The sequence below is a fragment of the Vidua macroura genome, chromosome 7 (genome assembly GCF_024509145.1).
Source record: "Vidua macroura isolate BioBank_ID:100142 chromosome 7, ASM2450914v1, whole genome shotgun sequence".
Lineage (NCBI taxonomy): Eukaryota > Metazoa > Chordata > Aves > Passeriformes > Viduidae > Vidua > Vidua macroura.
The window spans coordinates 10,264,935-10,277,014 of record NC_071577.1 but is presented as its reverse complement, the minus strand read 5'-3'; the positions used below and the strand labels follow the sequence as shown (position 1 = coordinate 10,277,014).

Sequence of the window (12,080 nt, the reverse complement as noted above, 5' to 3'; positions counted from 1 at the left end):
ATGGAGAACAGGAGTAAGGAAGAAAGGTTAATAGAGTTATTTATATTCAGAGTGAATATAAATTTTAACTCATTTGAAGTTGAAGAGAACACAACATTCTGCTGGAGGCCTGTTGAATGTAATCAGCTCTGCCAGGACAAAAAAGATCAGAGAGGTTGCAGAGTGGTACCATCACTCTAAAAACAGGAATAATGCTTTGGAGGTGTTACCCCCAAACTTAGGGTTCAGAAACATACAAGAAAGCCCTAAGATGTAGATTGTAAAGAACTCCTCCAAGAATCCTGAGAAAGCCCTGCAAAGGGAAAGGGAAGAGGCGTAGCAAGGGCACAGCACAGCAGCACATGTGTGTCACAAGACAGCACTTTGGTCCTCCAGCTAACAAACGAGCTTTTATCTTGACAGAGGTTTACATTCCCAAACCACTACAGAACTCAGAACTGGGAACCAAGCTCTTGTTTCCTCACCATCCCATCACCCCTACAAGGCTACAATGGGAAAAGAGCTCATTGAGACCTGAAGTGCCAATTTCCCCCCTAGCCCGTGATCCACCGTGCCGGGCTGGGAGCGCGCATCCCTCGCTCCCAGCTGCACGGGAAGCGTGGCAGACCCAGCTCTCTCAGACTGGGGATTATTCTGTGAGATCATGCGTTCTCTGAGCCTCTTCATGCACAAGTGCATGTGCTTCTCCTCAGATATAAAGAATGTACTTGTTAATCACAAGGCTCTTCTCCCTTCAAGATTTGCACAGATAGGATTTTTTTTATCTAAGTAGAGACTATTATTTTTTCTGAGTTTCCTGATACAGATTGCTGTCACCTGCTTTAGTATCTATTACTCTAGCAAGTCAAAATTCACTTTCAAGTCCTTACATCTAGAATATGTTTTTTATCCAGTCATCCCCTGCAAACAGATACAACTTCCCTGCAGACTTGCACCTTTGAGCAGGTATCTTGTGAATGGAGGAAGAACTGTTTGTCCCAAGAAATTCGGTGATGACAGCGCAATGGTCATTTTAAGGCCTGTAATGATCCTCTTTGGCAGGTAGGTAGAAAGAGGGTATTCTACATTTAGTTAAGTATCTTCTTGGCATTCTTGCTTTTATTTCTTAAATCGATCCTCATTTAGTCTGTCTCTCCTAATAATTAACAGGATTTCAAGATCAGAAAGGATAAAAAGCTAATCTGCTCAAGACAACCTGACATTACAAGAATAAAAACAAAGGAAACAAAATAAACAAAGAAAAATAATAATACAGTATACTAAAAACTCAGCTCTCCCCTTGGAGTCACTCTTCCCAAAACTTTGGGAAAAAAAAAAACCCTGCTTTGTACTGGATCTCAAATTAAAAAAAAAAAAAAAGTCAATCAAGAGATCAGCCTTGGTAGCAAATCCCTAAACCTCTCAGGGAAAATACCATGGTACTTACAGAACCAGGCAATGAAACTTCATTTGCAGACCAACAGAAATTTAGATTTGAGGTGAAAGTGTAGTGTAGTTCTAAAATAAAGTTTAATTCAGCATCAATATTCCATTCACTAGGCTTTGAGAATTAAATTATAAAGATTTACAAAGCAGAGACTCAAAATCTGGGTTTGGATGTATGTGAATCTTAAAACACAAACCACCAAAAAGACCCGTGACAGTTCATGAGAAGACAGTGAGAATGATCAAGAGAGGCTTAACCCATTAAATACCTAACAAAACTATCCACTGCAGAAGATTTCTATTTATACAGTCTCAGAAAATGTATTCAGAACAGGAATGGTCAATTAATCTCTGAAACAACTTGCAGCTGTAGGAACAGAGCAGGCCAGCCTGCTGTTTGCATTGTGCAGATAAATCAAAGCCAGCCAGAATGGCATCACATTTTAGTTGACCCCTTCCAGCCTTTCACTGACTAGAAAACTCACTTAGTAGCAAATACACTAAACTCCACATGAAGCTTTCATACAAACATTTTAAAATTCATGAATAGAAACCACATTTCTTCAAAACACTTTAAGTCACTAAGTATTGTTTGATCAAGAACAGGTCTGCTAGAGAAGGAGACTTGAAAAGTATACAAAGGCTCACCTCACTTATCCCTCAGCTGGTGAAACTGCCATGAGTGCATCCATCACACAGCTCATGCACACCACCTCCTCCTCAGCCCCCCCACCCATCGATCCAAGCTCCAAAACTTTTGGAACAAAGACTTTCTGCTATCTGTGCAGCAGCTCCAGAAGGAAGCCCTGCATCCAGCAGGCCTACAAGGCACTGCTGCAACAGCCATAAATAATAGAGCATGTTTTCCATTTTCAAGCAAGTTTCACCCCTAAGGAGCAGCCTGATGCTGTCACCTGCATCCATGCCAAAAAGGAGGAGAATGTTATGCAAACAACTTACGTCATGACAGAGAAGTGCCTAGACCTCATTCACTCTTGCATCACCAAGAGTTTCCAAGCCTCTCCCACATAAGCCAACCTCCAGGCGGAGCCCTTGGATGGGCTGTTCCCTGCCAAGCCATCCAGAACAACTCCCACAGGTTGCCCCACCTGCCCCACATCATCCCCTGCTCTCTAAAGGCAAGCAGTTCCTCCTGTGCGGCCCCAGCATGAACACCTGACTCTGAATTTATAAATTCAGAAATAAATCGCATAGAATGAATTAACTTGGTGCTGGGAAATGTACTTGTTTCAACTGTAAAGCAAGACACAAGTATTGTAACATTAACCAACATAATTAGGGTGGGTTTCCATGAAAGTGAAACCACCTTGTTCTATAGCACTTCACACTGCTTTATCTTGTGTTGCTGATATGCACTTATTTAATGTGTTGGGCTATAGGTTTTTCTGCTTCTTCAATATGGATATAAAAACTCTACCCACTGACACATTTAGTCAATTAGATTGACAACAGTACATCTGAAATATGTCAAGATCAGGTTTATAATAGGTTTAATGCACTTAAGATAGGTCTGAAGTTGCTACAATAGTGCTAGTATTAACATTAAAGTAAATAACACTATGAATCCTTATCTATTAAAGAAAAAACATTAAACTCACATCTTAGGACTCCTGCATTCCATTCTTGTTTTCCATTTAATATGTGCATATTAAGATGTCCAAGGAGACTCTATTTGATAAAGAGCTTGTTTTTAGTTGGTATCAGCCTCCAGTTTTTTTAACCAGTTTTCCAGCTGTCAACTGCCTCCAAGATTTACACTTGATTAATTATGGTAATTTCCAAGTGTGCTTTCAGCCACAAACCAGGCAAGTGCCCCGGACACTCCAGGACCACAGTGCTGCCAGTGCTGGGGAGGGACACGGGCACCCAGCTGCCCCAGCAAGCCTGGCAGCAGCAGCAGTCCTGGTCTGCTGCAGGACAGCAAGGCCTTCCTGGCCATTCCAGCCTCTGGGACCAACTGCCACATCTACAGATGGATCATGACAGCAGCACACAATTTCCCACACTGCTATATAAACTCAGGCCCGTTGTACTGTAGCTGAAGATTAAGATGAATTTTAGGCTGCATTCTAGCTGTGCCCTGTGTTACTGATACAGCACAGCTTCCTCCCATTAGCTCCTCATATCGTCAGCTTCTACTCTCATATTCTCACTCCACCTGTTTGATTTTTTTTTTAAGTCTTCTTACAAGTTTTACTGGATTTATGACTACTACCATAAATAATACCCTTAAAGAGATGATTGTTTTCTCCTATCCTTCGTGGGTCTTCAGAGAATACAAACAACAAAATAGATGTCACCTTTGTCCACTATTTCTACCCAGTGAAAAAAAAAACACACACAAAATAACCAAGCTAGAAAACTAACATTTTGTAATCTTTTTCCTTGGACATTACCAACTAGTGGACAACAAGACCTAATATATCTTAGTAATGTAATAATGCTTGGGGAAGTTTTTACTGAAATACATCAGTACTAAGTTTATTCAGCTGTTCTCTTCTGCGCTAGTTTGTTTATCCAACCAAGTTTATCACTCCTCAACACTGCACTTTTTCATTAACACAACATTTAAAAAGACTCTGTTGCTAAAACTTTAGAGCAGCTAAACAGACACGGATTTTAAACTCCATCTAACTTAGAACATCGCAGGCATCCGTAGCAGCTATGGCACCTTCAGCGCTGACTTCCTAAATAAGTATCTGTTCCTACGCTTGTTCCAATAAACAGAGGAGCAACAGACAACCCGCTGACTAAACCCCATGGTATTTTAAGGATGTAAGGGCTCTGGATCCGAGTGACAGCCGCTCGTAACGCCACGCCTGGATGCTGGCGGCAAGAAGTGCGGGGATGCCTGTGCAGGAGCTCCCGCGGGACACGGCCCGGCCAGCGGCCACCTCCGGGACTACGACTCTGTCACCGGGGAGGGCAGGGGGTATTACATGGCTCGGCCGCAGCACGCTTCAACCAAGATGCTGAGCTTCCGGAGAAGCGGGCCGGCACCCCACCGAGGTCGGCACCCACCACAGAGGCCGTAAAGGCTGACACAACCGGTCGACTCCGGGGAGGCGCAGCTGACCGGCCCCGGCGAGGCAGCGAACGCCTGTGGGGAAAAGCTGCGGCGCGGGCCCACGGGCAGCATCCCGGGCGGCTGCGGAGACGAGGCCCGCCGCCCCGGTGGGAGGGCGCTGGAGCCGGGGCCGGGACAGACACTGCGGGGGAACGGCCTCCCCAGCCCGGTGGCTCACAGCGGCTCGGTGCGCCACGGCCGGCCCCGGCCGCCCCGCGGAGCCGGTCCCCGCGGAGCGCGGGCAGGGGAGGCGGCGGCGCCCCCGGGTGCCGGCCCGGCCCCCCGCGCACCGCGGGGCCGCGCTGACTCACCTCGCCCGGGGGCGGCTCCGGGGGGGCGCTCGGCCGGGAGCATCGCAGCCCCTTCCCTGCCGCCGCGGCTGCTGCGGGCGGCGGCTCCGCGCACCTCCCGCCCCCCCGGCCGGGCCGCGCCGCCGCCGCGCAGGGGCGCTGCGGGGAGGGACGGAGCCGCCCCCCGCCCCGCCGCGGGGGGGCCGCGCACCGCCCGGCAACGCCTCCGCGGGCCCCGCGCTGCGGCCCGGCCCGGGCTGGCCCTGCGCGGGCACGGCCGATCCGATCCCGGGCTGCGTCCGCCTGCCGGGTCCGCACCTCCGCTGGGGCAAGGCAGGGCCTTGGCTTTAAAAACACTGCTTGGGCAGCGTTCTTGGGCCCCAAGAGCCGAATGACATTCACAGCGCTTCCTGCTCCTCACAAGTTCCAAACGCGTATTACGGCATAAAGAAATAATTACCGCAGTGCCTTTCACAGCCACTGGCATCCGCAGTACTGTTTCTAGACTTGCACACAAATAAAATTACTTAAATGTTTAAAACAACAACAATATAAACTTCCCCGAACCACACTAATTCCTGAGGCTGAAAAAGGGAGGGAGGGTAACTCCTGAGCAACAGCTGAGTCGTGCTGCAATATCAAAAGGTCAGTGACGTTAAACTAAAGGAGAATAGTCACGAAGTGAAAGGCCAGCCAGAGATTTGGGGTGTTTTATCAGCCCTGAACCTAACAGGAGGTCCTGAAGCTGTTTGAGGATTAAGCTCAAGTGATGGTGTTCTTTACACAAGCGTTCACACTGGGCTGTAGTCCAAGCAGGTCGATAAAATGAACAAGCTCCACTGGCCATCTCTTCCAGTGGCACAGCATGGCAGCTTCTGCCCAGGACAGTGACCTGATAGCAGCATCTGGGATGCCACAGAACAAGCACATCACTACTTGCATCTTATTTTGCACCTCCCTTTTCTGAGGGAGGCTCCCCCTTTTTTCAAAGAATAAAACATAATTTGCATTATTTTGCCCAAGGGAAGAAATTGAGAGAAAACTACAAGTTTGCATGATTGAGGCAGACGAACAGGAACAGAGGCACGACAGGCATTCAACTCATTTAATTTAGTTCTCACCAAAGTGCAAGGGACTCCAGCCGGCGTGGAAGGCAATGCTCTCTCCAGGTTGTTCCCCTGCCACAGCGACACACCAATGGGGCACGGTCTCTGTAGATGGATTCACCTGCCACTGTAGACAGCATCACATTAACATCCTACCTACCTCTACAGGAAAGGCTTCTCCTGAAGGAGGCGGGAGACAAAAGCTGAATTTCCTAGTGGAGATGACCTGGGGCAGGAGAAGGCTTGTTTATCATCTGTCTCTAGAAGGATTTTCAGAACTCGTCATCTCTGAGAATCTCCCCCACGGCTAATTAACCATAAAGAGAAACCACGTCTGAGACCAGGAGTGCAGGCCTCCTGTAATCTTGCAGAATTCAGAGACAGACAATTATCAGCTCATGTAGTGGGGGTTTTACTACAAAATGGCACTGTAATAAACCAGATCTAAGCTCCAAACAAAATTATTTCATCTTAATGGAGACTATTCTGGCAAATTACTACAAAAGCTTTTAGGGAGAACATGTAATTCAAATAATTTGCAGTCATTGTTTGTCAACTGAAAAGGAAAAACAGATCTGTGTAGTCACAGACTACATTTACTGAAGTCTTAAAAGCACTTTTTCTCTAATCTCTTCTGTGTTGCCCATCACACTAGAAATGTGACCATCTTCTGCAGCCTTGTTTGGACCTGTGTTTTTCCTTTTCTAGTAGCTGTGTTTTTAAGTACTTGCATTGTCATTATCCCTCTTCCTTCTACTTGGTCTCAGAAGTGCCAGGGTCATTTCCTGAATAAAATTTTTAAAAAATTAAATATTTAAATGCTCTTTGAATAGAGGAATGAAGACAAAATAGATAATATTTCTTTGTAGGCTGCTGCCTAACCTGGTATGTGAACAAGAAGTTACAGCTGAGGACCAGAGAATAGAATATGACCCATAAAGAACGATGTCCAATGTATTTATACATACATATATAAAAAATGGTTTCTTACTGAGTTTAAAAGCCCAGTCCATCCCCAATCGAGTGTGGTCAGGTGAGTATTGTGAAAAGCCTGAGCACAGAACAGCATTATTCCAGCCTGACAAGCTGCTCTAGCCTGGGCAGAACTGAACATAGCAGGGGCTCTGCATGGTTATTTCTTTCAGCCAGGCTGTGTGTAAACAGCTGGATTGCAGCCTGTTACAAATTACTTGCTCAGAGTTTTTTCAGCTATGAAAATGAGGATTAGGGAAAATGGACAAACTGCTGCACTGCTCACAAACTGTTCTAATGTATCTATCACAAATATTTCTAGTCAAAGCAGTCTTCAGAGAAAAGGAAATGTTGTTTTAAATTACTTGAAGTATAAAGTTTTTTTTAAAAAAATAGTTCCTAGTATGAAACAAAGCAAAAAGCTGAGTAAGGTGTAAAATACGTTCAAATTATTGAAATACCTCTTTTTCAAAAACCTCAAGCTCTGAATGACAGTAAAATGGGATGTATAAATGTGATATACTAAAAAACAATCTTTTTCTCTTAACTAAGATAGTGACACTAATAAATATATACATGACCACTGGATATTTCGAAATTCAGAAGTCATACTTTCTAAAATGAATATAAATCACACATAAACATGCCATATAAAAACCTCTGTACTATAAACACACACCTGGGTTAACTTATCCATGCCTTTGTGGGATTTTGTTTGAATACATATGTTATTTTATAAAGATTTCGATTTGTGTCCCCCATACAACTTTACCATATCTCATAGTGAGAATGCTTGCCAAAAATAATTACAAATGTTTAATGGCTTAAAAGAAAAGAACCAAACATAAGGTCTAAAAGAAAGCACCAAACATATTGAAAAATTAAAGCAAAGTAGTTATCTTTTAAAAGTAAAATAAACAAAATTGATTACAAATACCTGCTATGACTGCACATACATAACCAGTAGACCGTGCAGATTAATAGTAGACTTTGCTTGAAAAGGACAAGGTGATGTCAGCTGACTCCATGATTTGTTCCTTAGGTTAGAGGGGAAATAAAGCATATATGGTTTCTAGGAGCTTAAATTTTCATGTTTAGAAAAACTTATTGGTTTCTTTAATAAGCCGGAACTGTACTTTGAAATCAAGAATTTCTGGTTGATAGAAAATAGTCTACTGTCCTTTGCCAGCTTTTAACTCTGAGCCAAAAAAAAAAAAAAAACCAAACCAATAATTTACATCAGTCAGATTAGAAAGATAAGTTTAAGGTGAGATTTATGCTGCTAGGACTTGCTCCAGAATACAGTGAAGTCAACAGAAAAGCTTTCCTTTCCATGAGACCTGTAATATAATTTGCATAACATGAAAATTACTTTTTAGAGTCAATCCTTTGGTAGGAGAGGCATTGCATTAAAGCAGCTCTGACATTCATTTCTTCCTCTTGTGGAAGTTCTTTATAATACAACAGTTTGTACATATCCCAGGGTAAATCTGGGAAGACTTTAAGTTAGTATGAGGAACAGTGTGACTTTTCCTTACATCTTCAAAGACTAAAAGCAGTTACATTACCAGTTAAGAGAAAAATCCCAACAGAGGAACTGAAAAACAGTCACCAAGTGAATCAGCAAATCAGGCACAGCTGCAGCAATGTTAATGGTAACCAAGGACAAAATATTCACAGCCAGCAAGACAACCAGAACAGTGGTCTGTCCGGTTTGGCAGGAAAACAGAGTATTCTCTTCCTCTGAATTTTAATCTAACACTTGTAGAAGCATTACATGCATTAGCAAAGGGAGAACAATGCACAACACCAAAGACAGAAACTCTGCTACTGTGACTATCTTTACTCTGTGTGTATACACCAACTTTTTCCTATTAGATAGGCCTTTTTTTTCCCCCTTGAATTCAGATTTGTCTTTGCATGGTGTCTGCTTATACAGTAATGAACCTTTCCTCACCTCAAGACCTTTGAGCCAACTGGCAGATATTAAATTTGGTGGGCACAAATATTAAGTTCCTACAACATAGTGTGTTCCTAAACATGGTGCAGAAAAGAAAGGCAAGACAGTGCCCTCCATGGGAGGAAATTCCAGGGCAGGAACTCCACAGTGTCCAGTGGATGACACTGTGCCTGAGCAGCAGTGAAGAACTTGGAGGCAGGTAAGGGAATAGAGGAGGGAACTGGAGAAAAAGGAGAGGGAACAGGTGAGACATTTAAAGTGGTGACACAAGGGAATGCAAGGAATTTGCATTTGTAAAAATACAAATACACAAACCTGTAGGAAATACAGCTTCATTGGTTTTGCTGTCCACAGAATAAATGTTTAAGTTGGGCTGCTGACAACATTGATGGCATAATGAATAGGTGCAAAAATACGATGTCCTTGATCCTGTCATGACCCTCCAGACTGGAAAGTGTGTGAAGCCCTGCTGACCCTGTAGTCCAGGCAGGAGCTAGAGACAATTTATACAATGTATCCACTGAACCTGCAATGAATTCTGCATTGGATTGTCTTCACAGAGAGAAGGAAGCTTAACTGGCCAGAGCTTAGAGATGGATCTACTAAGACCCTCTGGGGTCCCCAATGGGGGGGGTTCCCCAGAAAAAAAAAATCAAACTTTTAAAACTTAAAAGGATAGCTCCCACATGCTTGTACATCTTATTCTAAATAAACAACAGAAATGTAAAAATTAAAATGTAAAATGAGTAGGGCAGGCAAAGCAGTTAAAAATGTGACACATCCTCCTACCTCTTCTGCCCACTATGTCCTTGCACAATGAGTCCTTACTTCTACATGACTTTAGTAAAACAAATTATGGTTTTTATGCTGCGTTCTGAGCGTACCAAGCACCTCCTGAGCCTCATGTGTTTGATGACTGCAGATATGTGAGCAAGGGACAGCAAACTGACCACTTCTCTGATCCCTAGGAACTTCCTTCCTTCTGTCCCTGCTGAGAGCAAGGGGTTGAGCAAACATCAGCATTCCAGCAAGAAATTCTTTACTGTTACTGTCCTTTACATCCACAAAATAAATGCATATAGGGTCAGATATCCCTGCTTGCCTAATTACTAGTCAATGACTTGAGGTCAATGGGAATTTGAGTTCTCAGCTTTAAAAAAAAAAAAAAATTCTGACAATAGCTTTTAAAGGAAATACCATACCATTGCATGGCAAAATATTCCCTGACCAAAAGCAATTTAAATTGAGGTTCCACATTCTACATATGGAAAGACTATTCAAGAAAATTACTTTTGATTTTATACAGCACTACATATTCTTCTCTTTTAATAAACAGACTAGCCCTCACAATTTATATAGCTTTAAAAAAAATGGTGATAACTCAGAGCACTTTTCATTTGAACTGGTTTTTGTTTGTTTTAATCAGATGCAAGTATAGTCATGTAGTCTTATCTCTCTGCTTAAATTCCTATATTCTACAATGTAGCTTTGTAAACCTGGACCAAGACTAAGGCATTTTTGTTTAGTACCTGTAAATTTAAGTGACACAAGCAGTGAAATAATCTTTTGTACTGAGGAACACATTGCACCAAATTCAGACCAAGGGTAGCTGCTGATTTCAGAGGCCTCACATCTGAATCTCTCTAGAGCTGAATTTGCCTCAGTATAAATAAAAACAGTAAATGTCACTTTTCATACAGAAGGGAGTCAGAGTTAGCCAAGCCATCTAGCCTCTTTTCCCAGAAAGCATACTGATCTTTTTATTCTATATTTCCTCTCAGGACCTCCAACATAACTGATGGGTTGATATCTTAATTTCTTGGTTAACAGGAGAACATCCAAGCAGTACTAGTAGTTGAATTTAGTTTCTAGATAAATTTCAAATGGGTCCCTCACCTCAAAGTGTGAAAACAATGAGCAATTTACTGATGCCCTTCTCAAACTCTTGAGATGATGTCCTCACTGTAAAGAACATAGGACCTGAGTACTTAAGTCTCAGGAAGAGGATTGCTACAGACTTCAGTTACACTGGGACTCAAAGCAGTATCTCTGATCAAAAGTGACTGTGAAATAAATAGAAACTTTTTTGACAGATTGACGGATTGACAGCTATTGAAAATGTGCTTAGGACAGGTAAACTATATTGCCAGTCATGCCATGGAATAATAACAGCAGATTTAATGCTCTCTGATAATATTAGAGGACAAAGTTACATATTTTTTTCAATTTTTGTATTATCTTTTCTGGTTGCAAAGAAAAATCTTTAATAACAGCCAAGAAATATTTTAGATGTTTTCTTTTTAGGGCTATAAGTGAGATAAAGTACTTCATGTAAAGGTACAAATTGTTTTTCATAAATACTGTACACAGCTATTTACTTGTTTCCTACAATATCCCAGTTATCACAATGTATTTAAGACAGCATATTGTAGTATTCTCAGTGGAAAGCTTCAGAACATCTGTTTATTTCAGAGTCTGGAACTGAAGATAAAAATAAGACAAACAAAATCTCAGAAGATATTAATAGTTACATACTTACCGAGCTCATTAATAAATTCACTGTATTATTCCACAGCAATGTTTCTTTTCCTAACCTGGAAACAAAATTATTGAAGTAAGTACAAAAGTAAAAAAAAACCAACATATGTTTAATTTTCAACAGAATGCTAATTTAGGTTTGAAGGACCTGATTCTGCAGTGTGCACTGGCCTAAAGTTCTACTACAACAGCTAGGGACAGACTTCAGGTAAATACCAGGTCCTACCTTAGTGGTTTGTGTTTGGCAAGGATTGAGAATGGATAGCTTATTTAAACTAGTTGCCATGATATAGCCTGGTTTCAGGAAGCAGCTCCTCTTTAAGGCTGAAACATATTTTTAAGAAAGTTTATTCCTTCCATTTAATGTCTTATTTTACCCACAGTTACTAAAGCATCTTTCTCTGTTTTTCTACAGAATTATATAGTCAAGTATAAGAAAATGGACCTCAGCTATTTGTATATGGCTGGGGGAATAACACCACTCCCAGGTATCAAGTTTCAGTGCAGGACAGCTACTCATTTTTCTGAAGTCTGTTTGGAAGTGTTGGCAGGATCTAAATGACCTTACAAAGGAATTTCTCAAACAGAAACAAAAGGATATTGAACTGCTTCCCAGTTCTGATTTTTTCACTGCCTTACAAGACAAGGTCAAGCTTTCAACCATATGCTATGGCACCTCACTAAAGGTGTTTTGGAGGCAA

General features: G+C 42.2%; 1 protein-coding gene across 20 annotated transcripts in view; it reads right to left on the bottom strand.

Moving 5' to 3' along the window:
- The window catches only part of MFSD6 (major facilitator superfamily domain containing 6), a 51,269-nt gene that overhangs the window by 27,553 nt on the left and 11,636 nt on the right, over window positions 1–12,080 (bottom strand). For 9 of the 20 annotated variants that reach the window (XR_008438012.1, XM_053983079.1, XM_053983095.1 and 6 more), the window contains 2 exons: window positions 11,381–11,435; window positions 5,925–6,694 (listed from right to left, as the gene is read on the bottom strand). The exons of 1 other annotated variant lie outside the window; for it this stretch is intronic. The gene's annotated coding sequence lies outside the window, so the exon portion shown is untranslated. Of the gene's footprint in view, window positions 1–3,044; window positions 3,115–4,824; window positions 4,933–5,924; window positions 6,695–7,818; window positions 7,919–9,725; window positions 9,833–11,376; window positions 11,436–12,080 lie in introns of those variants that run through there. 10 more of the 20 variants (XM_053983084.1, XM_053983080.1, XM_053983087.1 and 7 more) reach the window with 6 other exon arrangements.